Raw genomic sequence first — 23,121 nt, 5'->3', positions numbered from 1 at the left:
AAGCGGGGCCAAGCTCGGCAATCTTGAATTGAGACAGAGACTCGTCCACCAGCGATTCTTAAAACTGCAGTAACCCGTTGAAGACACGACCCCGCCTGCCGTCGTCACTTAGATCTAACCCGCAAAAGAATCACTGCTACAACGGCTTCCGCGACACAATGGTCAGCCACCTGGGGGAGGAACCGTGGTATGAATGACTGGAAGGACACAACAGGGAAACCCACCAGGTTCAGTGTCATACAGACTAGTGTCGCTTGACAGACAAAACTTGCAGTACAAGATTTCTAAAGATTCTTCACAATCACTGGAGTTACAGCCATCACACATCGGTGGGTTAACACTCACACACACAAAGAAAACCAGATCGCCCAGCACAAAGAAGAAAACAAGACTTACACCAAGTTGAGAGCACTTTGCCGCTGGGGGAACGGAATAACGACTATCTTCGATATTGACGCCAGGCTTTCCCTACACAAGGCCAGAACCAGACCGCGATAAGATGGCTCCGGGATGCCCGCGCTGCTCAGGTCGAGCCCGTTATGCCAAAGCAGCCTGTGGCGGGCAATGAAAACACATGCAGCCCGTGTGTCTGCTTCCTGGTCTGCAAAGGCTCTCCAGGAAAATCTCTCTTGCGCTTCTGCTGAACTGCTGCTTCATCTACGCAGGGGCCCCCGCCTTCTTAATCAAGGAGTCCAATGGCAGCATTTGTCGCAAGTGCTCGTCAGTTCCCACACAGTCGGGGAGGAGCCCGGGACTTGATGAGGACAACGACAGCCTGCTTGGCATTGTTTTCCTCGACACCTATCAATTAACACAGCAGGGTGTGACGTCCCCGGGGCGTGGGGTGTGAGTGAGGGACAGGAAGCAAGCAAGAGACAGAGGAAGTCAAGAGCCACCACACCCTGTTGCTTGCCAGTAATCACACAACTATGGCCCTCAGCTGATACCCCTTTACAAGTGGGAGACCCTGCTCCGAGTCCAGCCCGAGTGCAAAAGGCCCCAGCGAGATTTGAACTCGCGACCCCTGGTTTACAAGACCAGTGCTCTAACCCCTGAGCTATGGAGCCACAAGGCTCCAGGTCCTGACTCACGCGCAGACAAACGTACCGAGTCAAGCAGTTGGCAACATGAGGGAGACACGGTGCCCGGCTCAGCTACACAGCGGAGAAAGCAGAGAAAGGACGCCACGGCGAAGCTGAAGTCTTGCACAGGCCCATGGAAGACACCGAAGATCACCGAGGGAATCGACAGTCGGCCTGGCTCTTGTGTGGTTCCATGGTGTAATGGTTAGCACTCTGGACTCTGAATCCAGCGATCCGAGTTCAAATCTCGGTGGAACCTTTTGTGGGTGGAATTGGTGTCTGGAATGCCAAACGGGAATTACCGCTGAAACAAACGGGGTGGGGAAAAAAAAAGGCCACGCTTCCCTGACCGGGAATCGAACCCGGGCCGCGGCGGTGAGAGCGCCGAATCCTAACCACTAGACCACCAGGGACACGGAGGAAAGCCCTCTCCCGTCTGTGGCGTGCCCGCAGCGCGACCGACGTCGGCTCTGAAAGCGGGGCCAAGCTCGGCAATCTTGAATTGAGACAGAGACTCGTCCACCAGCGATTCTTAAAACTGCAGTAACCCGTTGAAGACACGACCCCGCCTGCCGTCGTCACTTAGATCTAACCCGCAAAAGAATCACTGCTACAACGGCTTCCGCGACACAATGGTCAGCCACCTGGGGGAGGAACCGTGGTATGAATGACTGGAAGGACACAACAGGGAAACCCACCAGGTTCAGTGTCATACAGACTAGTGTCGCTTGACAGACAAAACTTGCAGTACAAGATTTCTAAAGATTCTTCACAATCACTGGAGTTACAGCCATCACACATCGGTGGGTTAACACTCACACACACAAAGAAAACCAGATCGCCCAGCACAAAGAAGAAAACAAGACTTACACCAAGTTGAGAGCACTTTGCCGCTGGGGGAACGGAATAACGACTATCTTCGATATTGACGCCAGGCTTTCCCTACACAAGGCCAGAACCAGACCGCGATAAGATGGCTCCGGGATGCCCGCGCTGCTCAGGTCGAGCCCGTTATGCCAAAGCAGCCTGTGGCGGGCAATGAAAACACAAGCAGCCCGTGTGTCTGCTTCCTGGTCTGCAAAGGCTCTCCAGGAAAATCTCTCTTGCGCTTCTGCTGAACTGCTGCTTCATCTACGCAGGGGCCCCCGCCTTCTTAATCAAGGAGTCCAATGGCAGCATTTGTCGCAAGTGCTCGTCAGTTCCCACACAGTCGGGGAGGAGCCCGGGACTTGATGAGGACAACGACAGCCTGCTTGGCATTGTTTTCCTCGGCACCTATCAATTAACACAGCAGGGTGTGACGTCCCCGGGGCGTGGGGTGTGAGTGAGGGACAGGAAGCAAGCAAGAGACAGAGGAAGTCAAGAGCCACCACACCCTGTTGCTTGCCAGTAATCACACAACTATGGCCCTCAGCTGATACCCCTTTACAAGTGGGAGACCCTGCTCCGAGTCCAGCCCGAGTGCAAAAGGCCCCAGCGAGATTTGAACTCGCGACCCCTGGTTTACAAGACCAGTGCTCTAACCCCTGAGCTATGGAGCCACAAGGCTCCAGGTCCTGACTCACGCGCAGACAAACGTACCGAGTCAAGCAGCTGGCAACATGAGGGAGACACGGTGCCCGGCTCAGCTACACAGCGGAGAAAGCAGAGAAAGGACGCCACGGCGAAGCTGAAGTCTTGCACAGGCCCATGGAAGACACCGAAGATCACCGAGGGAATCGACAGTCGGCCTGGCTCTTGTGTGGTTCCATGGTGTAATGGTTAGCACTCTGGACTCTGAATCCAGCGATCCGAGTTCAAATCTCGGTGGAACCTTTTGTGGGTGGAATTGGTGTCTGGAATGCCAAACGGGAATTACCGCTGAAACAAACGGGGTGGGGAAAAAAAAGGCCACGCTTCCCTGACCGGGAATCGAACCCGGGCCGCGGCGGTGAGAGCGCCGAATCCTAACCACTAGACCACCAGGGACACGGAGGAAAGCCCTCTCCCGTCTGTGGCGTGCCCGCAGCGCGACCGACGTCGGCTCTGAAAGCGGGGCCAAGCTCGGCAATCTTGAATTGAGACAGAGACTCGTCCACCAGCGATTCTTAAAACTGCAGTAACCCGTTGAAGACACGACCCCGCCTGCCGTCGTCACTTAGATCTAACCCGCAAAAGAATCACTGCTACAACGGCTTCCGCGACACAATGGTCAGCCACCTGGGGGAGGAACCGTGGTATGAATGACTGGAAGGACACAACAGGGAAACCCACCAGGTTCAGTGTCATACAGACTAGTGTCGCTTGACAGACAAAACTTGCAGTACAAGATTTCTAAAGATTCTTCACAATCACTGGAGTTACAGCCATCACACATCGGTGGGTTAACACTCACACACACAAAGAAAACCAGATCGCCCAGCACAAAGAAGAAAACAAGACTTACACCAAGTTGAGAGCACTTTGCCGCTGGGGGAACGGAATAACGACTATCTTCGATATTGACGCCAGGCTTTCCCTACACAAGGCCAGAACCAGACCGCGATAAGATGGCTCCGGGATGCCCGCGCTGCTCAGGTCGAGCCCGTTATGCCAAAGCAGCCTGTGGCGGGCAATGAAAACACAAGCAGCCCGTGTGTCTGCTTCCTGGTCTGCAAAGGCTCTCCAGGAAAATCTCTCTTGCGCTTCTGCTGAACTGCTGCTTCATCTACGCAGGGGCCCCCGCCTTCTTAATCAAGGAGTCCAATGGCAGCATTTGTCGCAAGTGCTCGTCAGTTCCCACACAGTCGGGGAGGAGCCCGGGACTTGATGAGGACAACGACAGCCTGCTTGGCATTGTTTTCCTCGGCACCTATCAATTAACACAGCAGGGTGTGACGTCCCCGGGGCGTGGGGTGTGAGTGAGGGACAGGAAGCAAGCAAGAGACAGAGGAAGTCAAGAGCCACCACACCCTGTTGCTTGCCAGTAATCACACAACTATGGCCCTCAGCTGATACCCCTTTACAAGTGGGAGACCCTGCTCCGAGTCCAGCCCGAGTGCAAAAGGCCCCAGCGAGATTTGAACTCGCGACCCCTGGTTTACAAGACCAGTGCTCTAACCCCTGAGCTATGGAGCCACAAGGCTCCAGGTCCTGACTCACGCGCAGACAAACGTACCGAGTCAAGCAGCTGGCAACATGAGGGAGACACGGTGCCCGGCTCAGCTACACAGCGGAGAAAGCAGAGAAAGGACGCCACGGCGAAGCTGAAGTCTTGCACAGGCCCATGGAAGACACCGAAGATCACCGAGGGAATCGACAGTCGGCCTGGCTCTTGTGTGGTTCCATGGTGTAATGGTTAGCACTCTGGACTCTGAATCCAGCGATCCGAGTTCAAATCTCGGTGGAACCTTTTGTGGGTGGAATTGGTGTCTGGAATGCCAAACGGGAATTACCGCTGAAACAAACGGGGTGGGGAAAAAAAAGGCCACGCTTCCCTGACCGGGAATCGAACCCGGGCCGCGGCGGTGAGAGCGCCGAATCCTAACCACTAGACCACCAGGGACACGGAGGAAAGCCCTCTCCCGTCTGTGGCGTGCCCGCAGCGCGACCGACGTCGGCTCTGAAAGCGGGGCCAAGCTCGGCAATCTTGAATTGAGACAGAGACTCGTCCACCAGCGATTCTTAAAACTGCAGTAACCCGTTGAAGACACGACCCCGCCTGCCGTCGTCACTTAGATCTAACCCGCAAAAGAATCACTGCTACAACGGCTTCCGCGACACAATGGTCAGCCACCTGGGGGAGGAACCGTGGTATGAATGACTGGAAGGACACAACAGGGAAACCCACCAGGTTCAGTGTCATACAGACTAGTGTCGCTTGACAGACAAAACTTGCAGTACAAGATTTCTAAAGATTCTTCACAATCACTGGAGTTACAGCCATCACACATCGGTGGGTTAACACTCACACACACAAAGAAAACCAGATCGCCCAGCACAAAGAAGAAAACAAGACTTACACCAAGTTGAGAGCACTTTGCCGCTGGGGGAACGGAATAACGACTATCTTCGATATTGACGCCAGGCTTTCCCTACACAAGGCCAGAACCAGACCGCGATAAGATGGCTCCGGGATGCCCGCGCTGCTCAGGTCGAGCCCGTTATGCCAAAGCAGCCTGTGGCGGGCAATGAAAGCACAAGCAGCCCGTGTGTCTGCTTCCTGGTCTGCAAAGGTTCTCCAGGAAAATCTCTCTTGCGCTTCTGCTGAACTGCTGCTTCATCTACGCAGGGGCCCCCGCCTTCTTAATCAAGGAGTCCAATGGCAGCATTTGTCGCAAGTGCTCGTCAGTTCCCACACAGTCGGGGAGGAGCCCGGGACTTGATGAGGACAACGACAGCCTGCTTGGCATTGTTTTCCTCGGCACCTATCAATTAACACAGCAGGGTGTGACGTCCCCGGGGCGTGGGGTGTGAGTGAGGGACAGGAAGCAAGCAAGAGACAGAGGAAGTCAAGAGCCACCACACCCTGTTGCTTGCCAGTAATCACACAACTATGGCCCTCAGCTGATACCCCTTTACAAGTGGGAGACCCTGCTCCGAGTCCAGGCCGAGTGCAAAAGGCCCCAGCGAGATTTGAACTCGCGACCCCTGGTTTACAAGACCAGTGCTCTAACCCCTGAGCTATGGAGCCACAAGGCTCCAGGTCCTGACTCACGCGCAGACAAACGTACCGAGTCAAGCAGCTGGCAACATGAGGGAGACACGGTGCCCGGCTCAGCTACACAGCGGAGAAAGCAGAGAAAGGACGCCACGGCGAAGCTGAAGTCTTGCACAAGCCCATGGAAGACACCGAAGATCACCGAGGGAATCGACAGTCGGCCTGGCTCTTGTGTGGTTCCATGGTGTAATGGTTAGCACTCTGGACTCTGAATCCAGCGATCCGAGTTCAAATCTCGGTGGAACCTTTTGTGGGTGGAATTGGTGTCTGGAATGCCAAACGGGAATTACCGCTGAAACAAACGGGGTGGGGAAAAAAAAAGGCCACGCTTCCCTGACCGGGAATCGAACCCGGGCCGCGGCGGTGAGAGCGCCGAATCCTAACCACTAGACCACCAGGGACACGGAGGAAAGCCCTCTCCCGTCTGTGGCGTGCCCGCAGCGCGACCGACGTCGGCTCTGAAAGCGGGGCCAAGCTCGGCAATCTTGAATTGAGACAGAGACTCGTCCACCAGCGATTCTTAAAACTGCAGTAACCCGTTGAAGACACGACCCCGCCTGCCGTCGTCACTTAGATCTAACCCGCAAAAGAATCACTGCTACAACGGCTTCCGCGACACAATGGTCAGCCACCTGGGGGAGGAACCGTGGTATGAATGACTGGAAGGACACAACAGGGAAACCCACCAGGTTCAGTGTCATACAGACTAGTGTCGCTTGACAGACAAAACTTGCAGTACAAGATTTCTAAAGATTCTTCACAATCACTGGAGTTACAGCCATCACACATCGGTGGGTTAACACTCACACACACAAAGAAAACCAGATCGCCCAGCACAAAGAAGAAAACAAGACTTACACCAAGTTGAGAGCACTTTGCCGCTGGGGGAACGGAATAACGACTATCTTCGATATTGACGCCAGGCTTTCCCTACACAAGGCCAGAACCAGACCGCGATAAGATGGCTCCGGGATGCCCGCGCTGCTCAGGTCGAGCCCGTTATGCCAAAGCAGCCTGTGGCGGGCAATGAAAACACAAGCAGCCCGTGTGTCTGCTTCCTGGTCTGCAAAGGCTCTCCAGGAAAATCTCTCTTGCGCTTCTGCTGAACTGCTGCTTCATCTACACAGGGGCCCCCGCCTTCTTAATCAAGGAGTCCAATGGCAGCATTTGTCGCAAGTGCTCGTCAGTTCCCACACAGTCGGGGAGGAGCCCGGGACTTGATGAGGACAACGACAGCCTGCTTGGCATTGTTTTCCTCGGCACCTATCAATTAACACAGCAGGGTGTGACGTCCCCGGGGCGTGGGGTGTGAGTGAGGGACAGGAAGCAAGCAAGAGACAGAGGAAGTCAAGAGCCACCACACCCTGTTGCTTGCCAGTAATCACACAACTATGGCCCTCAGCTGATACCCCTTTACAAGTGGGAGACCCTGCTCCGAGTCCAGCCCGAGTGCAAAAGGCCCCAGCGAGATTTGAACTCGCGACCCCTGGTTTACAAGACCAGTGCTCTAACCCCTGAGCTATGGAGCCACAAGGCTCCAGGTCCTGACTCACGCGCAGACAAACGTACCGAGTCAAGCAGCTGGCAACATGAGGGAGACACGGTGCCCGGCTCAGCTACACAGCGGAGAAAGCAGAGAAAGGACGCCACGGCGAAGCTGAAGTCTTGCACAGGCCCATGGAAGACACCGAAGATCACCGAGGGAATCGACAGTCGGCCTGGCTCTTGTGTGGTTCCATGGTGTAATGGTTAGCACTCTGGACTCTGAATCCAGCGATCCGAGTTCAAATCTCGGTGGAACCTTTTGTGGGTGGAATTGGTGTCTGGAATGCCAAACGGGAATTACCGCTGAAACAAACGGGGTGGGGAAAAAAAAGGCCACGCTTCCCTGACCGGGAATCGAACCCGGGCCGCGGCGGTGAGAGCGCCGAATCCTAACCACTAGACCACCAGGGACACGGAGGAAAGCCCTCTCCCGTCTGTGGCGTGCCCGCAGCGCGACCGACGTCGGCTCTGAAAGCGGGGCCAAGCTCGGCAATCTTGAATTGAGACAGAGACTCGTCCACCAGCGATTCTTAAAACTGCAGTAACCCGTTGAAGACACGACCCCGCCTGCCGTCGTCACTTAGATCTAACCCGCAAAAGAATCACTGCTACAACGGCTTCCGCGACACAATGGTCAGCCACCTGGGGGAGGAACCGTGGTATGAATGACTGGAAGGACGCAACAGGGAAACCCACCAGGTTCAGTGTCATACAGACTAGTGTCGCTTGACAGACAAAACTTGCAGTACAAGATTTCTAAAGATTCTTCACAATCACTGGAGTTACAGCCATCACACATCGGTGGGTTAACACTCACACACACAAAGAAAACCAGATCGCCCAGCACAAAGAAGAAAACAAGACTTACACCAAGTTGAGAGCACTTTGCCGCTGGGGGAACGGAATAACGACTATCTTCGATATTGACGCCAGGCTTTCCCTACACAAGGCCAGAACCAGACCGCGATAAGATGGCTCCGGGATGCCCGCGCTGCTCAGGTCGAGCCCGTTATGCCAAAGCAGCCTGTGGCGGGCAATGAAAACACAAGCAGCCCGTGTGTCTGCTTCCTGGTCTGCAAAGGCTCTCCAGGAAAATCTCTCTTGCGCTTCTGCTGAACTGCTGCTTCATCTACGCAGGGGCCCCCGCCTTCTTAATCAAGGAGTCCAATGGCAGCATTTGTCGCAAGTGCTCGTCAGTTCCCACACAGTCGGGGAGGAGCCCGGGACTTGATGAGGACAACGACAGCCTGCTTGGCATTGTTTTCCTCGGCACCTATCAATTAACACAGCAGGGTGTGACGTCCCCGGGGCGTGGGGTGTGAGTGAGGGACAGGAAGCAAGCAAGAGACAGAGGAAGTCAAGAGCCACCACACCCTGTTGCTTGCCAGTAATCACACAACTATGGCCCTCAGCTGATACCCCTTTACAAGTGGGAGACCCTGCTCCGAGTCCAGCCCGAGTGCAAAAGGCCCCAGCGAGATTTGAACTCGCGACCCCTGGTTTACAAGACCAGTGCTCTAACCCCTGAGCTATGGAGCCACAAGGCTCCAGGTCCTGACTCACGCGCAGACAAACGTACCGAGTCAAGCAGCTGGCAACATGAGGGAGACACGGTGCCCGGCTCAGCTACACAGCGGAGAAAGCAGAGAAAGGACGCCACGGCGAAGCTGAAGTCTTGCACAGGCCCATGGAAGACACCGAAGATCACCGAGGGAATCGACAGTCGGCCTGGCTCTTGTGTGGTTCCATGGTGTAATGGTTAGCACTCTGGACTCTGAATCCAGCGATCCGAGTTCAAATCTCGGTGGAACCTTTTGTGGGTGGAATTGGTGTCTGGAATGCCAAACGGGAATTACCGCTGAAACAAACGGGGTGGGGAAAAAAAAGGCCACGCTTCCCTGACCGGGAATCGAACCCGGGCCGCGGCGGTGAGAGCGCCGAATCCTAACCACTAGACCACCAGGGACACGGAGGAAAGCCCTCTCCCGTCTGTGGCGTGCCCGCAGCGCGACCGACGTCGGCTCTGAAAGCGGGGCCAAGCTCGGCAATCTTGAATTGAGACAGAGACTCGTCCACCAGTGATTCTTAAAACTGCAGTAACCCGTTGAAGACACGACCCCGCCTGCCGTCGTCACTTAGATCTAACCCGCAAAAGAATCACTGCTACAACGGCTTCCGCGACACAATGGTCAGCCACCTGGGGGAGGAACCGTGGTATGAATGACTGGAAGGACACAACAGGGAAACCCACCAGGTTCAGTGTCATACAGACTAGTGTCGCTTGACAGACAAAACTTGCAGTACAAGATTTCTAAAGATTCTTCACAATCACTGGAGTTACAGCCATCACACATCAGTGGGTTAACACTCACACACACAAAGAAAACCAGATCGCCCAGCACAAAGAAGAAAACAAGACTTACACCAAGTTGAGAGCACTTTGCCGCTGGGGGAACGGAATAACGACTATCTTCGATATTGACGCCAGGCTTTCCCTACACAAGGCCAGAACCAGACCGCGATAAGATGGCTCCGGGATGCCCGCGCTGCTCAGGTCGAGCCCGTTATGCCAAAGCAGCCTGTGGCGGGCAATGAAAACACAAGCAGCCCGTGTGTCTGCTTCCTGGTCTGCAAAGGCTCTCCAGGAAAATCTCTCTTGCGCTTCTGCTGAACTGCTGCTTCATCTACGCAGGGGCCCCCGCCTTCTTAATCAAGGAGTCCAATGGCAGCATTTGTCGCAAGTGCTCGTCAGTTCCCACACAGTCGGGGAGGAGCCCGGGACTTGATGAGGACAACGACAGCCTGCTTGGCATTGTTTTCCTCGACACCTATCAATTAACACAGCAGGGTGTGACGTCCCCGGGGCGTGGGGTGTGAGTGAGGGACAGGAAGCAAGCAAGAGACAGAGGAAGTCAAGAGCCACCACACCCTGTTGCTTGCCAGTAATCACACAACTATGGCCCTCAGCTGATACCCCTTTACAAGTGGGAGACCCTGCTCCGAGTCCAGGCCGAGTGCAAAAGGCCCCAGCGAGATTTGAACTCGCGACCCCTGGTTTACAAGACCAGTGCTCTAACCCCTGAGCTATGGAGCCACAAGGCTCCAGGTCCTGACTCACGCGCAGACAAACGTACCGAGTCAAGCAGCTGGCAACATGAGGGAGACACGGTGCCCGGCTCAGCTACACAGCGGAGAAAGCAGAGAAAGGACGCCACGGCGAAGCTGAAGTCTTGCACAGGCCCATGGAAGACACCGAAGATCACCGAGGGAATCGACAGTCGGCCTGGCTCTTGTGTGGTTCCATGGTGTAATGGTTAGCACTCTGGACTCTGAATCCAGCGATCCGAGTTCAAATCTCGGTGGAACCTTTTGTGGGTGGAATTGGTGTCTGGAATGCCAAACGGGAATTACCGCTGAAACAAACGGGGTGGGGAAAAAAAAAGGCCACGCTTCCCTGACCGGGAATCGAACCCGGGCCGCGGCGGTGAGAGCGCCGAATCCTAACCACTAGACCACCAGGGACACGGAGGAAAGCCCTCTCCCGTCTGTGGCGTGCCCGCAGCGCGACCGACGTCGGCTCTGAAAGCGGGGCCAAGCTCGGCAATCTTGAATTGAGACAGAGACTCGTCCACCAGCGATTCTTAAAACTGCAGTAACCCGTTGAAGACACGACCCCGCCTGCCGTCGTCACTTAGATCTAACCCGCAAAAGAATCACTGCTACAACGGCTTCCGCGACACAATGGTCAGCCACCTGGGGGAGGAACCGTGGTATGAATGACTGGAAGGACACAACAGGGAAACCCACCAGGTTCAGTGTCATACAGACTAGTGTCGCTTGACAGACAAAACTTGCAGTACAAGATTTCTAAAGATTCTTCACAATCACTGGAGTTACAGCCATCACACATCGGTGGGTTAACACTCACACACACAAAGAAAACCAGATCGCCCAGCACAAAGAAGAAAACAAGACTTACACCAAGTTGAGAGCACTTTGCCGCTGGGGGAACGGAATAACGACTATCTTCGATATTGACGCCAGGCTTTCCCTACACAAGGCCAGAACCAGACCGCGATAAGATGGCTCCGGGATGCCCGCGCTGCTCAGGTCGAGCCCGTTATGCCAAAGCAGCCTGTGGCGGGCAATGAAAACACAAGCAGCCCGTGTGTCTGCTTCCTGGTCTGCAAAGGCTCTCCAGGAAAATCTCTCTTGCGCTTCTGCTGAACTGCTGCTTCATCTACGCAGGGGCCCCCGCCTTCTTAATCAAGGAGTCCAATGGCAGCATTTGTCGCAAGTGCTCGTCAGTTCCCACACAGTCGGGGAGGAGCCCGGGACTTGATGAGGACAACGACAGCCTGCTTGGCATTGTTTTCCTCGGCACCTATCAATTAACACAGCAGGGTGTGACGTCCCCGGGGCGTGGGGTGTGAGTGAGGGACAGGAAGCAAGCAAGAGACAGAGGAAGTCAAGAGCCACCACACCCTGTTGCTTGCCAGTAATCACACAACTATGGCCCTCAGCTGATACCCCTTTACAAGTGGGAGACCCTGCTCCGAGTCCAGCCCGAGTGCAAAAGGCCCCAGCGAGATTTGAACTCGCGACCCCTGGTTTACAAGACCAGTGCTCTAACCCCTGAGCTATGGAGCCACAAGGCTCCAGGTCCTGACTCACGCGCAGACAAACGTACCGAGTCAAGCAGCTGGCAACATGAGGGAGACACGGTGCCCGGCTCAGCTACACAGCGGAGAAAGCAGAGAAAGGACGCCACGGCGAAGCTGAAGTCTTGCACAGGCCCATGGAAGACACCGAAGATCACCGAGGGAATCGACAGTCGGCCTGGCTCTTGTGTGGTTCCATGGTGTAATGGTTAGCACTCTGGACTCTGAATCCAGCGATCCGAGTTCAAATCTCGGTGGAACCTTTTGTGGGTGGAATTGGTGTCTGGAATGCCAAACGGGAATTACCGCTGAAACAAACGGGGTGGGGAAAAAAAAGGCCACGCTTCCCTGACCGGGAATCGAACCCGGGCCGCGGCGGTGAGAGCGCCGAATCCTAACCACTAGACCACCAGGGACACGGAGGAAAGCCCTCTCCCGTCTGTGGCGTGCCCGCAGCGCGACCGACGTCGGCTCTGAAAGCGGGGCCAAGCTCGGCAATCTTGAATTGAGACAGAGACTCGTCCACCAGCGATTCTTAAAACTGCAGTAACCCGTTGAAGACACGACCCCGCCTGCCGTCGTCACTTAGATCTAACCCGCAAAAGAATCACTGCTACAACGGCTTCCACGACACAATGGTCAGCCACCTGGGGGAGGAACCGTGGTATGAATGACTGGAAGGACACAACAGGGAAACCCACCAGGTTCAGTGTCATACAGACTAGTGTCGCTTGACAGACAAAACTTGCAGTACAAGATTTCTAAAGATTCTTCACAATCACTGGAGTTACAGCCATCACACATCGGTGGGTTAACACTCACACACACAAAGAAAACCAGATCGCCCAGCACAAAGAAGAAAACAAGACTTACACCAAGTTGAGAGCACTTTGCCGCTGGGGGAACGGAATAACGACTATCTTCGATATTGACGCCAGGCTTTCCCTACACAAGGCCAGAACCAGACCGCGATAAGATGGCTCCGGGATGCCCGCGCTGCTCAGGTCGAGCCCGTTATGCCAAAGCAGCCTGTGGCGGGCAATGAAAACACATGCAGCCCGTGTGTCTGCTTCCTGGTCTGCAAAGGCTCTCCAGGAAAATCTCTCTTGCGCTTCTGCTGAACTGCTGCTTCATCTACGCAGGGGCCCCCGCCTTCTTAATCAAGGAGTCCAATGGCAGCATTTGTCGCAAGTGCTCGTCAGTTCCCACACAGTCGGGGAGGAGCCCGGGACTTGATGAGGACAACGACAGCCTGCTTGGCATTGTTTTCCTCGACACCTATCAATTAACACAGCAGGGTGTGACGTCCCCGGGGCGTGGGGTGTGAGTGAGGGACAGGAAGCAAGCAAGAGACAGAGGAAGTCAAGAGCCACCACACCCTGTTGCTTGCCAGTAATCACACAACTATGGCCCTCAGCTGATACCCCTTTACAAGTGGGAGACCCTGCTCCGAGTCCAGCCCGAGTGCAAAAGGCCCCAGCGAGATTTGAACTCGCGACCCCTGGTTTACAAGACCAGTGCTCTAACCCCTGAGCTATGGAGCCACAAGGCTCCAGGTCCTGACTCACGCGCAGACAAACGTACCGAGTCAAGCAGCTGGCAACATGAGGGAGACACGGTGCCCGGCTCAGCTACACAGCGGAGAAAGCAGAGAAAGGACGCCACGGCGAAGCTGAAGTCTTGCACAGGCCCATGGAAGACACCGAAGATCACCGAGGGAATCGACAGTCGGCCTGGCTCTTGTGTGGTTCCATGGTGTAATGGTTAGCACTCTGGACTCTGAATCCAGCGATCCGAGTTCAAATCTCGGTGGAACCTTTTGTGGGTGGAATTGGTGTCTGGAATGCCAAACGGGAATTACCGCTGAAACAAACGGGGTGGGGAAAAAAAAGGCCACGCTTCCCTGACCGGGAATCGAACCCGGGCCGCGGCGGTGAGAGCGCCGAATCCTAACCACTAGACCACCAGGGACACGGAGGAAAGCCCTCTCCCGTCTGTGGCGTGCCCGCAGCGCGACCGACGTCGGCTCTGAAAGCGGGGCCAAGCTCGGCAATCTTGAATTGAGACAGAGACTCGTCCACCAGCGATTCTTAAAACTGCAGTAACCCGTTGAAGACACGACCCCGCCTGCCGTCGTCACTTAGATCTAACCCGCAAAAGAATCACTGCTACAACGGCTTCCGCGACACAATGGTCAGCCACCTGGGGGAGGAACCGTGGTATGAATGACTGGAAGGACACAACAGGGAAACCCACCAGGTTCAGTGTCATACAGACTAGTGTCGCTTGACAGACAAAACTTGCAGTACAAGATTTCTAAAGATTCTTCACAATCACTGGAGTTACAGCCATCACACATCGGTGGGTTAACACTCACACACACAAAGAAAACCAGATCGCCCAGCACAAAGAAGAAAACAAGACTTACACCAAGTTGAGAGCACTTTGCCGCTGGGGGAACGGAATAACGACTATCTTCGATATTGACACCAGGCTTTCCCTACACAAGGCCAGAACCAGACCGCGATAAGATGGCTCCGGGATGCCCGCGCTGCTCAGGTCGAGCCCGTTATGCCAAAGCAGCCTGTGGCGGGCAATGAAAACACAAGCAGCCCGTGTGTCTGCTTCCTGGTCTGCAAAGGCTCTCCAGGAAAATCTCTCTTGCGCTTCTGCTGAACTGCTGCTTCATCTACGCAGGGGCCCCCGCCTTCTTAATCAAGGAGTCCAATGGCAGCATTTGTCGCAAGTGCTCGTCAGTTCCCACACAGTCGGGGAGGAGCCCGGGACTTGATGAGGACAACGACAGCCTGCTTGGCATTGTTTTCCTCGGCACCTATCAATTAACACAGCAGGGTGTGACGTCCCCGGGGCGTGGGGTGTGAGTGAGGGACAGGAAGCAAGCAAGAGACAGAGGAAGTCAAGAGCCACCACACCCTGTTGCTTGCCAGTAATCACACAACTATGGCCCTCAGCTGATACCCCTTTACAAGTGGGAGACCCTGCTCCGAGTCCAGCCCGAGTGCAAAAGGCCCCAGCGAGATTTGAACTCGCGACCCCTGGTTTACAAGACCAGTGCTCTAACCCCTGAGCTATGGAGCCACAAGGCTCCAGGTCCTGACTCACGCGCAGACAAACGTACCGAGTCAAGCAGCTGGCAACATGAGGGAGACACGGTGCCCGGCTCAGCTACACAGCGGAGAAAGCAGAGAAAGGACGCCACGGCGAAGCTGAAGTCTTGCACAGGCCCATGGAAGACACCGAAGATCACCGAGGGAATCGACAGTCGGCCTGGCTCTTGTGTGGTTCCATGGTGTAATGGTTAGCACTCTGGACTCTGAATCCAGCGATCCGAGTTCAAATCTCGGTGGAACCTTTTGTGGGTGGAATTGGTGTCTGGAATGCCAAACGGGAATTACCGCTGAAACAAACGGGGTGGGGAAAAAAAAAGGCCACGCTTCCCTGACCGGGAATCGAACCCGGGCCGCGGCGGTGAGAGCGCCGAATCCTAACCACTAGACCACCAGGGACACGGAGGAAAGCCCTCTCCCGTCTGTGGCGTGCCCGCAGCGCGACCGACGTCGGCTCTGAAAGCGGGGCCAAGCTCGGCAATCTTGAATTGAGACAGAGACTCGTCCACCAGCGATTCTTAAAACTGCAGTAACCCGTTGAAGACACGACCCCGCCTGCCGTCGTCACTTAGATCTAACCCGCAAAAGAATCACTGCTACAACGGCTTCCGCGACACAATGGTCAGCCACCTGGGGGAGGAACCGTGGTATGAATGACTGGAAGGACACAACAGGGAAACCCACCAGGTTCAGTGTCATACAGACTAGTGTCGCTTGACAGACAAAACTTGCAGTACAAGATTTCTAAAGATTCTTCACAATCACTGGAGTTACAGCCATCACACATCGGTGGGTTAACACTCACACACACAAAGAAAACCAGATCGCCCAGCACAAAGAAGAAAACAAGACTTACACCAAGTTGAGAGCACTTTGCCGCTGGGGGAACGGAATAACGACTATCTTCGATATTGACGCCAGGCTTTCCCTACACAAGGCCAGAACCAGACCGCGATAAGATGGCTCCGGGATGCCCGCGCTGCTCAGGTCGAGCCCGTTATGCCAAAGCAGCCTGTGGCGGGCAATGAAAACACAAGCAGCCCGTGTGTCTGCTTCCTGGTCTGCAAAGGCTCTCCAGGAAAATCTCTCTTGCGCTTCTGCTGAACTGCTGCTTCATCTACGCAGGGGCCCCCGCCTTCTTAATCAAGGAGTCCAATGGCAGCATTTGTCGCAAGTGCTCGTCAGTTCCCACACAGTCGGGGAGGAGCCCGGGACTTGATGAGGACAACGACAGCCTGCTTGGCATTGTTTTCCTCGGCACCTATCAATTAACACAGCAGGGTGTGACGTCCCCGGGGCGTGGGGTGTGAGTGAGGGACAGGAAGCAAGCAAGAGACAGAGGAAGTCAAGAGCCACCACACCCTGTTGCTTGCCAGTAATCACACAACTATGGCCCTCAGCTGATACCCCTTTACAAGTGGGAGACCCTGCTCCGAGTCCAGCCCGAGTGCAAAAGGCCCCAGCGAGATTTGAACTCGCGACCCCTGGTTTACAAGACCAGTGCTCTAACCCCTGAGCTATGGAGCCACAAGGCTCCAGGTCCTGACTCACGCGCAGACAAACGTACTGAGTCAAGCAGCTGGCAACATGAGGGAGACACGGTGCCCGGCTCAGCTACACAGCGGAGAAAGCAGAGAAAGGACGCCACGGCGAAGCTGAAGTCTTGCACAGGCCCATGGAAGACACCGAAGATCACCGAGGGAATCGACAGTCGGCCTGGCTCTTGTGTGGTTCCATGGTGTAATGGTTAGCACTCTGGACTCTGAATCCAGCGATCCGAGTTCAAATCTCGGTGGAACCTTTTGTGGGTGGAATTGGTGTCTGGAATGCCAAACGGGAATTACCGCTGAAACAAACGGGGTGGGGAAAAAAAAGGCCACGCTTCCCTGACCGGGAATCGAACCCGGGCCGCGGCGGTGAGAGCGCCGAATCCTAACCACTAGACCACCAGGGACACGGAGGAAAGCCCTCTCCCGTCTGTGGCGTGCCCGCAGCGCGACCGACGTCGGCTCTGAAAGCGGGGCCAAGCTCGGCAATCTTGAATTGAGACAGAGACTCGTCCACCAGCGATTCTTAAAACTGCAGTAACCCGTTGAAGACACGACCCCGCCTGCCGTCGTCACTTAGATCTAACCCGCAAAAGAATCACTGCTACAACGGCTTCCGCGACACAATGGTCAGCCACCTGGGGGAGGAACCGTGGTATGAATGACTGGAAGGACACAACAGGGAAACCCACCAGGTTCAGTGTCATACAGACTAGTGTCGCTTGACAGACAAAACTTGCAGTACAAGATTTCTAAAGATTCTTCACAATCACTGGAGTTACAGCCATCACACATTGGTGGGTTAACACTCACACACACAAAGAAAACCAGATCGCCCAGCACAAAGAAGAAAACAAGACTTACACCAAGTTGAGAGCACTTTGCCGCTGGGGGAACGGAATAACGACTATCTTCGATATTGACGCCAGGCTTTCCCTACACAAGGCCAGAACCAGACCGCGATAAGATGGCTCCGGGATGCCCGCGCTGCTCAGGTCGAGCCCGTTATGCCAAAGCAGCCTGTGGCGGGCAATGAAAACACAAGCAGCCCGTGTGTCTGCTTCCTGGTCTGCAAAGGCTCTCCAGGAAAATCTCTCTTGCGCTTCTGCTGAACTGCTGCTTCATCTACGCAGGGGCCCCCGCCTTCTTAATCAAGGAGTCCAATGGCAGCATTTGTCGCAAGTGCTCGTCAGTTCCCACACAGTCGGGGAGGAGCCCGGGACTTGATGAGGACAACGACAGCCTGCTTGGCATTGTTTTCCTCGGCACCTATCAATTAACACAGCAGGGTGTGACGTCCCCGGGGCGTGGGGTGTGAGTGAGGGACAGGAAGCAAGCAAGAGACAGAGGAAGTCAAGAGCCACCACACCCTGTTGCTTGCCAGTAATCACACAACTATGGCCCTCAGCTGATACCCCTTTACAAGTGGGAGACCCTGCTCCGAGTCCAGCCCGAGTGCAAAAGGCCCCAGCGAGATTTGAACTCGCGACCCCTGGTTTACAAGACCAGTGCTCTAACCCCTGAGCTATGGAGCCACAAGGCTCCAGGTCCTGACTCACGCGCAGACAAACGTACCGAGTCAAGCAGCTGGCAACATGAGGGAGACACGGTGCCCGGCTCAGCTACACAGCGGAGAAAGCAGAGAAAGGACGCCACGGCGAAGCTGAAGTCTTGCACAGGCCCATGGAAGACACCGAAGATCACCGAGGGAATCGACAGTCGGCCTGGCTCTTGTGTGGTTCCATGGTGTAATGGTTAGCACTCTGGACTCTGAATCCAGCGATCCGAGTTCAAATCTCGGTGGAACCTTTTGTGGGTGGAATTGGTGTCTGGAATGCCAAACGGGAATTACCGCTGAAACAAACGGGGTGGGGAAAAAAAAGGCCACGCTTCCCTGACCGGGAATCGAACCCGGGCCGCGGCGGTGAGAGCGCCGAATCCTAACCACTAGACCACCAGGGACACGGAGGAAAGCCCTCTCCCGTCTGTGGCGTGCCCGCAGCGCGACCGACGTCGGCTCTGAAAGCGGGGCCAAGCTCGGCAATCTTGAATTGAGACAGAGACTCGTCCACCAGCGATTCTTAAAACTGCAGTAACCCGTTGAAGACACGACCCCGCCTGCCGTCGTCACTTAGATCTAACCCGCAAAAGAATCACTGCTACAACGGCTTCCGCGACACAATGGTCAGCCACCTGGGGGAGGAACCGTGGTATGAATGACTGGAAGGACACAACAGGGAAACCCACCAGGTTCAGTGTCATACAGACTAGTGTCGCTTGACAGACAAAACTTGCAGTACAAGATTTCTAAAGATTCTTCACAATCACTGGAGTTACAGCCATCACACATCGGTGGGTTAACACTCACACACACAAAGAAAACCAGATCGCCCAGCACAAAGAAGAAAACAAGACTTACACCAAGTTGAGAGCACTTTGCCGCTGGGGGAACGGAATAACGACTATCTTCGATATTGACGCCAGGCTTTCCCTACACAAGGCCAGAACCAGACCGCGATAAGATGGCTCCGGGATGCCCGCGCTGCTCAGGTCGAGCCCGTTATGCCAAAGCAGCCTGTGGCGGGCAATGAAAACACAAGCAGCCCGTGTGTCTGCTTCCTGGTCTGCAAAGGCTCTCCAGGAAAATCTCTCTTGCGCTTCTGCTGAACTGCTGCTTCATCTACGCAGGGGCCCCCGCCTTCTTAATCAAGGAGTCCAATGGCAGCATTTGTCGCAAGTGCTCGTCAGTTCCCACACAGTCGGGGAGGAGCCCGGGACTTGATGAGGACAACGACAGCCTGCTTGGCATTGTTTTCCTCGGCACCTATCAATTAACACAGCAGGGTGTGACGTCCCCGGGGCGTGGGGTGTGAGTGAGGGACAGGAAGCAAGCAAGAGACAGAGGAAGTCAAGAGCCACCACACCCTGTTGCTTGCCAGTAATCACACAACTATGGCCCTCAGCTGATACCCCTTTACAAGTGGGAGACCCTGCTCCGAGTCCAGCCCGAGTGCAAAAGGCCCCAGCGAGATTTGAACTCGCGACCCCTGGTTTACAAGACCAGTGCTCTAACCCCTGAGCTATGGAGCCACAAGGCTCCAGGTCCTGACTCACGCGCAGACAAACGTACCGAGTCAAGCAGCTGGCAACATGAGGGAGACACGGTGCCCGGCTCAGCTACACAGCGGAGAAAGCAGAGAAAGGACGCCACGGCGAAGCTGAAGTCTTGCACAGGCCCATGGAAGACACCGAAGATCACCGAGGGAATCGACAGTCGGCCTGGCTCTTGTGTGGTTCCATGGTGTAATGGTTAGCACTCTGGACTCTGAATCCAGCGATCCGAGTTCAAATCTCGGTGGAACCTTTTGTGGGTGGAATTGGTGTCTGGAATGCCAAACGGGAATTACCGCTGAAACAAACGGGGTGGGGAAAAAAAAGGCCACGCTTCCCTGACCGGGAATCGAACCCGGGCCGCGGCGGTGAGAGCGCCGAATCCTAACCACTAGACCACCAGGGACACGGAGGAAAGCCCTCTCCCGTCTGTGGCGTGCCCGCAGCGCGACCGACGTCGGCTCTGAAAGCGGGGCCAAGCTCGGCAATCTTGAATTGAGACAGAGACTCGTCCACCAGCGATTCTTAAAACTGCAGTAACCCGTTGAAGACACGACCCCGCCTGCCGTCGTCACTTAGATCTAACCCGCAAAAGAATCACTGCTACAACGGCTTCCGCGACACAATGGTCAGCCACCTGGGGGAGGAACCGTGGTATGAATGACTGGAAGGACACAACAGGGAAACCCACCAGGTTCAGTGTCATACAGACTAGTGTCGCTTGACAGACAAAACTTGCAGTACAAGATTTCTAAAGATTCTTCACAATCACTGGAGTTACAGCCATCACACATCGGTGGGTTAACACTCACACACACAAAGAAAACCAGATCGCCCAGCACAAAGAAGAAAACAAGACTTACACCAAGTTGAGAGCACTTTGCCGCTGGGGGAACGGAATAACGACTATCTTCGATATTGACGCCAGGCTTTCCCTACACAAGGCCAGAACCAGACCGCGATAAGATGGCTCCGGGATGCCCGCGCTGCTCAGGTCGAGCCCGTTATGCCAAAGCAGCCTGTGGCGGGCAATGAAAACACAAGCAGCCCGTGTGTCTGCTTCCTGGTCTGCAAAGGCTCTCCAGGAAAATCTCTCTTGCGCTTCTGCTGAACTGCTGCTTCATCTACGCAGGGGCCCCCGCCTTCTTAATCAAGGAGTCCAATGGCAGCATTTGTCGCAAGTGCTCGTCAGTTCCCACACAGTCGGGGAGGAGCCCGGGACTTGATGAGGACAACGACAGCCTGCTTGGCATTGTTTTCCTCGGCACCTATCAATTAACACAGCAGGGTGTGACGTCCCCGGGGCGTGGGGTGTGAGTGAGGGACAGGAAGCAAGCAAGAGACAGAGGAAGTCAAGAGCCACCACACCCTGTTGCTTGCCAGTAATCACACAACTATGGCCCTCAGCTGATACCCCTTTACAAGTGGGAGACCCTGCACCGAGTCCAGCCCGAGTGCAAAAGGCCCCAGCGAGATTTGAACTCGCGACCCCTGGTTTACAAGACCAGTGCTCTAACCCCTGAGCTATGGAGCCACAAGGCTCCAGGTCCTGACTCACGCGCAGACAAACGTACCGAGTCAAGCAGCTGGCAACATGAGGGAGACACGGTGCCCGGCTCAGCTACACAGCGGAGAAAGCAGAGAAAGGACGCCACGGCGAAGCTGAAGTCTTGCACAGGCCCATGGAAGACACCGAAGATCACCGAGGGAATCGACAGTCGGCCTGGCTCTTGTGTGGTTCCATGGTGTAATGGTTAGCACTCTGGACTCTGAATCCAGCGATCCGAGTTCAAATCTCGGTGGAACCTTTTGTGGGTGGAATTGGTGTCTGGAATGCCAAACGGGAATTACCGCTGAAACAAACGGGGTGGGGAAAAAAAAAGGCCACGCTTCCCTGACCGGGAATCGAACCCGGGCCGCGGCGGTGAGAGCGCCGAATCCTAACCACTAGACCACCAGGGACACGGAGGAAAGCCCTCTCCCGTCTGTGGCGTGCCCGCAGCGCGACCGACGTCGGCTCTGAAAGCGGGGCCAAGCTCGGCAATCTTGAATTGAGACAGAGACTCGTCCACCAGCGATTCTTAAAACTGCAGTAACCCGTTGAAGACACGACCCCGCCTGCCGTCGTCACTTAGATCTAACCCGCAAAAGAATCACTGCTACAACGGCTTCCGCGACACAATGGTCAGCCACCTGGGGGAGGAACCGTGGTATGAATGACTGGAAGGACACAACAGGGAAACCCACCAGGTTCAGTGTCATACAGACTAGTGTCGCTTGACAGACAAAACTTGCAGTACAAGATTTCTAAAGATTCTTCACAATCACTGGAGTTACAGCCATCACACATCGGTGGGTTAACACTCACACACACAAAGAAAACCAGATCGCCCAGCACAAAGAAGAAAACAAGACTTACACCAAGTTGAGAGCACTTTGCCGCTGGGGGAACGGAATAACGACTATCTTCGATATTGACGCCAGGCTTTCCCTACACAAGGCCAGAACCAGACCGCGATAAGATGGCTCCGGGATGCCCGCGCTGCTCAGGTCGAGCCCGTTATGCCAAAGCAGCCTGTGGCGGGCAATGAAAACACAAGCAGCCCGTGTGTCTGCTTCCTGGTCTGCAAAGGCTCTCCAGGAAAATCTCTCTTGCGCTTCTGCTGAACTGCTGCTTCATCTACGCAGGGGCCCCCGCCTTCTTAATCAAGGAGTCCAATGGCAGCATTTGTCGCAAGTGCTCGTCAGTTCCCACACAGTCGGGGAGGAGCCCGGGACTTGATGAGGACAACGACAGCCTGCTTGGCATTGTTTTCCTCGGCACCTATCAATTAACACAGCAGGGTGTGACGTCCCCGGGGTGTGGGGTGTGAGTGAGGGACAGGAAGCAAGCAAGAGACAGAGGAAGTCAAGAGCCACCACACCCTGTTGCTTGCCAGTAATCACACAACTATGGCCCTCAGCTGATACCCCTTTACAAGTGGGAGACCCTGCTCCGAGTCCAGCCCGAGTGCAAAAGGCCCCAGCGAGATTTGAACTCGCGACCCCTGGTTTACAAGACCAGTGCTCTAACCCCTGAGCTATGGAGCCACAAGGCTCCAGGTCCTGACTCACGCGCAGACAAACGTACCGAGTCAAGCAGCTGGCAACATGAGGGAGACACGGTGCCCGGCTCAGCTACACAGCGGAGAAAGCAGAGAAAGGACGCCACGGCGAAGCTGAAGTCTTGCACAAGCCCATGGAAGACACCGAAGATCACCGAGGGAATCGACAGTCGGCCTGGCTCTTGTGTGGTTCCATGGTGTAATGGTTAGCACTCTGGACTCTGAATCCAGCGATCCGAGTTCAAATCTCGGTGGAACCTTTTGT

The 23,121-nt window shown here is 55.1% G+C and overlaps 44 non-coding genes across 44 annotated transcripts; 15 read left to right on the top strand and 29 right to left on the bottom strand.

The window, feature by feature from the left end:
* Window positions 1–994: 994 nt before the first annotated feature.
* Window positions 995–1,067, bottom strand: trnat-ugu (transfer RNA threonine (anticodon UGU)). The gene has a single exon. It is a non-coding gene; the product is annotated as a tRNA-Thr (tRNA).
* Window positions 1,068–1,269: 202 nt separating this feature from the next.
* trnaq-cug (transfer RNA glutamine (anticodon CUG)) lies at window positions 1,270–1,341 on the top strand. The gene has a single exon. It is a non-coding gene; the product is annotated as a tRNA-Gln (tRNA).
* Window positions 1,342–1,423: 82 nt separating this feature from the next.
* Window positions 1,424–1,495, bottom strand: trnae-cuc (transfer RNA glutamic acid (anticodon CUC)). The gene has a single exon. It is a non-coding gene; the product is annotated as a tRNA-Glu (tRNA).
* Window positions 1,496–2,550: 1,055 nt separating this feature from the next.
* On the bottom strand, window positions 2,551–2,623 carry trnat-ugu (transfer RNA threonine (anticodon UGU)). Its single transcript has one exon. It is a non-coding gene; the product is annotated as a tRNA-Thr (tRNA).
* Window positions 2,624–2,825: 202 nt separating this feature from the next.
* On the top strand, window positions 2,826–2,897 carry trnaq-cug (transfer RNA glutamine (anticodon CUG)). The gene has a single exon. It is a non-coding gene; the product is annotated as a tRNA-Gln (tRNA).
* An 81-nt stretch (window positions 2,898–2,978) lies between these two features.
* Window positions 2,979–3,050, bottom strand: trnae-cuc (transfer RNA glutamic acid (anticodon CUC)). The gene has a single exon. It is a non-coding gene; the product is annotated as a tRNA-Glu (tRNA).
* A 1,055-nt stretch (window positions 3,051–4,105) lies between these two features.
* Window positions 4,106–4,178, bottom strand: trnat-ugu (transfer RNA threonine (anticodon UGU)). The gene has a single exon. It is a non-coding gene; the product is annotated as a tRNA-Thr (tRNA).
* Window positions 4,179–4,380: 202 nt separating this feature from the next.
* On the top strand, window positions 4,381–4,452 carry trnaq-cug (transfer RNA glutamine (anticodon CUG)). The gene has a single exon. It is a non-coding gene; the product is annotated as a tRNA-Gln (tRNA).
* An 81-nt stretch (window positions 4,453–4,533) lies between these two features.
* On the bottom strand, window positions 4,534–4,605 carry trnae-cuc (transfer RNA glutamic acid (anticodon CUC)). Its single transcript has one exon. It is a non-coding gene; the product is annotated as a tRNA-Glu (tRNA).
* A 1,055-nt stretch (window positions 4,606–5,660) lies between these two features.
* trnat-ugu (transfer RNA threonine (anticodon UGU)) lies at window positions 5,661–5,733 on the bottom strand. The gene has a single exon. It is a non-coding gene; the product is annotated as a tRNA-Thr (tRNA).
* A 202-nt stretch (window positions 5,734–5,935) lies between these two features.
* trnaq-cug (transfer RNA glutamine (anticodon CUG)) lies at window positions 5,936–6,007 on the top strand. Its single transcript has one exon. It is a non-coding gene; the product is annotated as a tRNA-Gln (tRNA).
* Window positions 6,008–6,089: 82 nt separating this feature from the next.
* trnae-cuc (transfer RNA glutamic acid (anticodon CUC)) lies at window positions 6,090–6,161 on the bottom strand. Its single transcript has one exon. It is a non-coding gene; the product is annotated as a tRNA-Glu (tRNA).
* Window positions 6,162–7,216: 1,055 nt separating this feature from the next.
* trnat-ugu (transfer RNA threonine (anticodon UGU)) lies at window positions 7,217–7,289 on the bottom strand. The gene has a single exon. It is a non-coding gene; the product is annotated as a tRNA-Thr (tRNA).
* A 202-nt stretch (window positions 7,290–7,491) lies between these two features.
* On the top strand, window positions 7,492–7,563 carry trnaq-cug (transfer RNA glutamine (anticodon CUG)). The gene has a single exon. It is a non-coding gene; the product is annotated as a tRNA-Gln (tRNA).
* Window positions 7,564–7,644: 81 nt separating this feature from the next.
* On the bottom strand, window positions 7,645–7,716 carry trnae-cuc (transfer RNA glutamic acid (anticodon CUC)). Its single transcript has one exon. It is a non-coding gene; the product is annotated as a tRNA-Glu (tRNA).
* Window positions 7,717–8,771: 1,055 nt separating this feature from the next.
* trnat-ugu (transfer RNA threonine (anticodon UGU)) lies at window positions 8,772–8,844 on the bottom strand. Its single transcript has one exon. It is a non-coding gene; the product is annotated as a tRNA-Thr (tRNA).
* A 202-nt stretch (window positions 8,845–9,046) lies between these two features.
* Window positions 9,047–9,118, top strand: trnaq-cug (transfer RNA glutamine (anticodon CUG)). Its single transcript has one exon. It is a non-coding gene; the product is annotated as a tRNA-Gln (tRNA).
* Window positions 9,119–9,199: 81 nt separating this feature from the next.
* On the bottom strand, window positions 9,200–9,271 carry trnae-cuc (transfer RNA glutamic acid (anticodon CUC)). The gene has a single exon. It is a non-coding gene; the product is annotated as a tRNA-Glu (tRNA).
* Window positions 9,272–10,326: 1,055 nt separating this feature from the next.
* trnat-ugu (transfer RNA threonine (anticodon UGU)) lies at window positions 10,327–10,399 on the bottom strand. Its single transcript has one exon. It is a non-coding gene; the product is annotated as a tRNA-Thr (tRNA).
* Window positions 10,400–10,601: 202 nt separating this feature from the next.
* Window positions 10,602–10,673, top strand: trnaq-cug (transfer RNA glutamine (anticodon CUG)). Its single transcript has one exon. It is a non-coding gene; the product is annotated as a tRNA-Gln (tRNA).
* An 82-nt stretch (window positions 10,674–10,755) lies between these two features.
* On the bottom strand, window positions 10,756–10,827 carry trnae-cuc (transfer RNA glutamic acid (anticodon CUC)). Its single transcript has one exon. It is a non-coding gene; the product is annotated as a tRNA-Glu (tRNA).
* A 1,055-nt stretch (window positions 10,828–11,882) lies between these two features.
* trnat-ugu (transfer RNA threonine (anticodon UGU)) lies at window positions 11,883–11,955 on the bottom strand. Its single transcript has one exon. It is a non-coding gene; the product is annotated as a tRNA-Thr (tRNA).
* Window positions 11,956–12,157: 202 nt separating this feature from the next.
* On the top strand, window positions 12,158–12,229 carry trnaq-cug (transfer RNA glutamine (anticodon CUG)). Its single transcript has one exon. It is a non-coding gene; the product is annotated as a tRNA-Gln (tRNA).
* Window positions 12,230–12,310: 81 nt separating this feature from the next.
* On the bottom strand, window positions 12,311–12,382 carry trnae-cuc (transfer RNA glutamic acid (anticodon CUC)). The gene has a single exon. It is a non-coding gene; the product is annotated as a tRNA-Glu (tRNA).
* Window positions 12,383–13,437: 1,055 nt separating this feature from the next.
* trnat-ugu (transfer RNA threonine (anticodon UGU)) lies at window positions 13,438–13,510 on the bottom strand. The gene has a single exon. It is a non-coding gene; the product is annotated as a tRNA-Thr (tRNA).
* Window positions 13,511–13,712: 202 nt separating this feature from the next.
* trnaq-cug (transfer RNA glutamine (anticodon CUG)) lies at window positions 13,713–13,784 on the top strand. The gene has a single exon. It is a non-coding gene; the product is annotated as a tRNA-Gln (tRNA).
* Window positions 13,785–13,865: 81 nt separating this feature from the next.
* Window positions 13,866–13,937, bottom strand: trnae-cuc (transfer RNA glutamic acid (anticodon CUC)). Its single transcript has one exon. It is a non-coding gene; the product is annotated as a tRNA-Glu (tRNA).
* A 1,055-nt stretch (window positions 13,938–14,992) lies between these two features.
* Window positions 14,993–15,065, bottom strand: trnat-ugu (transfer RNA threonine (anticodon UGU)). The gene has a single exon. It is a non-coding gene; the product is annotated as a tRNA-Thr (tRNA).
* A 202-nt stretch (window positions 15,066–15,267) lies between these two features.
* On the top strand, window positions 15,268–15,339 carry trnaq-cug (transfer RNA glutamine (anticodon CUG)). Its single transcript has one exon. It is a non-coding gene; the product is annotated as a tRNA-Gln (tRNA).
* Window positions 15,340–15,421: 82 nt separating this feature from the next.
* Window positions 15,422–15,493, bottom strand: trnae-cuc (transfer RNA glutamic acid (anticodon CUC)). The gene has a single exon. It is a non-coding gene; the product is annotated as a tRNA-Glu (tRNA).
* Window positions 15,494–16,548: 1,055 nt separating this feature from the next.
* trnat-ugu (transfer RNA threonine (anticodon UGU)) lies at window positions 16,549–16,621 on the bottom strand. Its single transcript has one exon. It is a non-coding gene; the product is annotated as a tRNA-Thr (tRNA).
* Window positions 16,622–16,823: 202 nt separating this feature from the next.
* Window positions 16,824–16,895, top strand: trnaq-cug (transfer RNA glutamine (anticodon CUG)). Its single transcript has one exon. It is a non-coding gene; the product is annotated as a tRNA-Gln (tRNA).
* Window positions 16,896–16,976: 81 nt separating this feature from the next.
* Window positions 16,977–17,048, bottom strand: trnae-cuc (transfer RNA glutamic acid (anticodon CUC)). Its single transcript has one exon. It is a non-coding gene; the product is annotated as a tRNA-Glu (tRNA).
* Window positions 17,049–18,103: 1,055 nt separating this feature from the next.
* trnat-ugu (transfer RNA threonine (anticodon UGU)) lies at window positions 18,104–18,176 on the bottom strand. Its single transcript has one exon. It is a non-coding gene; the product is annotated as a tRNA-Thr (tRNA).
* Window positions 18,177–18,378: 202 nt separating this feature from the next.
* Window positions 18,379–18,450, top strand: trnaq-cug (transfer RNA glutamine (anticodon CUG)). Its single transcript has one exon. It is a non-coding gene; the product is annotated as a tRNA-Gln (tRNA).
* Window positions 18,451–18,531: 81 nt separating this feature from the next.
* Window positions 18,532–18,603, bottom strand: trnae-cuc (transfer RNA glutamic acid (anticodon CUC)). Its single transcript has one exon. It is a non-coding gene; the product is annotated as a tRNA-Glu (tRNA).
* A 1,055-nt stretch (window positions 18,604–19,658) lies between these two features.
* On the bottom strand, window positions 19,659–19,731 carry trnat-ugu (transfer RNA threonine (anticodon UGU)). The gene has a single exon. It is a non-coding gene; the product is annotated as a tRNA-Thr (tRNA).
* Window positions 19,732–19,933: 202 nt separating this feature from the next.
* Window positions 19,934–20,005, top strand: trnaq-cug (transfer RNA glutamine (anticodon CUG)). The gene has a single exon. It is a non-coding gene; the product is annotated as a tRNA-Gln (tRNA).
* Window positions 20,006–20,086: 81 nt separating this feature from the next.
* On the bottom strand, window positions 20,087–20,158 carry trnae-cuc (transfer RNA glutamic acid (anticodon CUC)). Its single transcript has one exon. It is a non-coding gene; the product is annotated as a tRNA-Glu (tRNA).
* A 1,055-nt stretch (window positions 20,159–21,213) lies between these two features.
* On the bottom strand, window positions 21,214–21,286 carry trnat-ugu (transfer RNA threonine (anticodon UGU)). The gene has a single exon. It is a non-coding gene; the product is annotated as a tRNA-Thr (tRNA).
* Window positions 21,287–21,488: 202 nt separating this feature from the next.
* trnaq-cug (transfer RNA glutamine (anticodon CUG)) lies at window positions 21,489–21,560 on the top strand. The gene has a single exon. It is a non-coding gene; the product is annotated as a tRNA-Gln (tRNA).
* An 82-nt stretch (window positions 21,561–21,642) lies between these two features.
* Window positions 21,643–21,714, bottom strand: trnae-cuc (transfer RNA glutamic acid (anticodon CUC)). Its single transcript has one exon. It is a non-coding gene; the product is annotated as a tRNA-Glu (tRNA).
* A 1,055-nt stretch (window positions 21,715–22,769) lies between these two features.
* On the bottom strand, window positions 22,770–22,842 carry trnat-ugu (transfer RNA threonine (anticodon UGU)). The gene has a single exon. It is a non-coding gene; the product is annotated as a tRNA-Thr (tRNA).
* Window positions 22,843–23,044: 202 nt separating this feature from the next.
* On the top strand, window positions 23,045–23,116 carry trnaq-cug (transfer RNA glutamine (anticodon CUG)). The gene has a single exon. It is a non-coding gene; the product is annotated as a tRNA-Gln (tRNA).
* Window positions 23,117–23,121: the final 5 nt, after the last annotated feature.

This window comes from Lepisosteus platostomus, chromosome 8 (assembly GCF_059453375.1).
Source record: "Lepisosteus platostomus isolate fLepPlt1 chromosome 8, fLepPlt1.hap1, whole genome shotgun sequence".
Lineage (NCBI taxonomy): Eukaryota > Metazoa > Chordata > Actinopteri > Semionotiformes > Lepisosteidae > Lepisosteus > Lepisosteus platostomus.
This window is presented reverse-complemented; position numbering and strand designations above follow the sequence as displayed.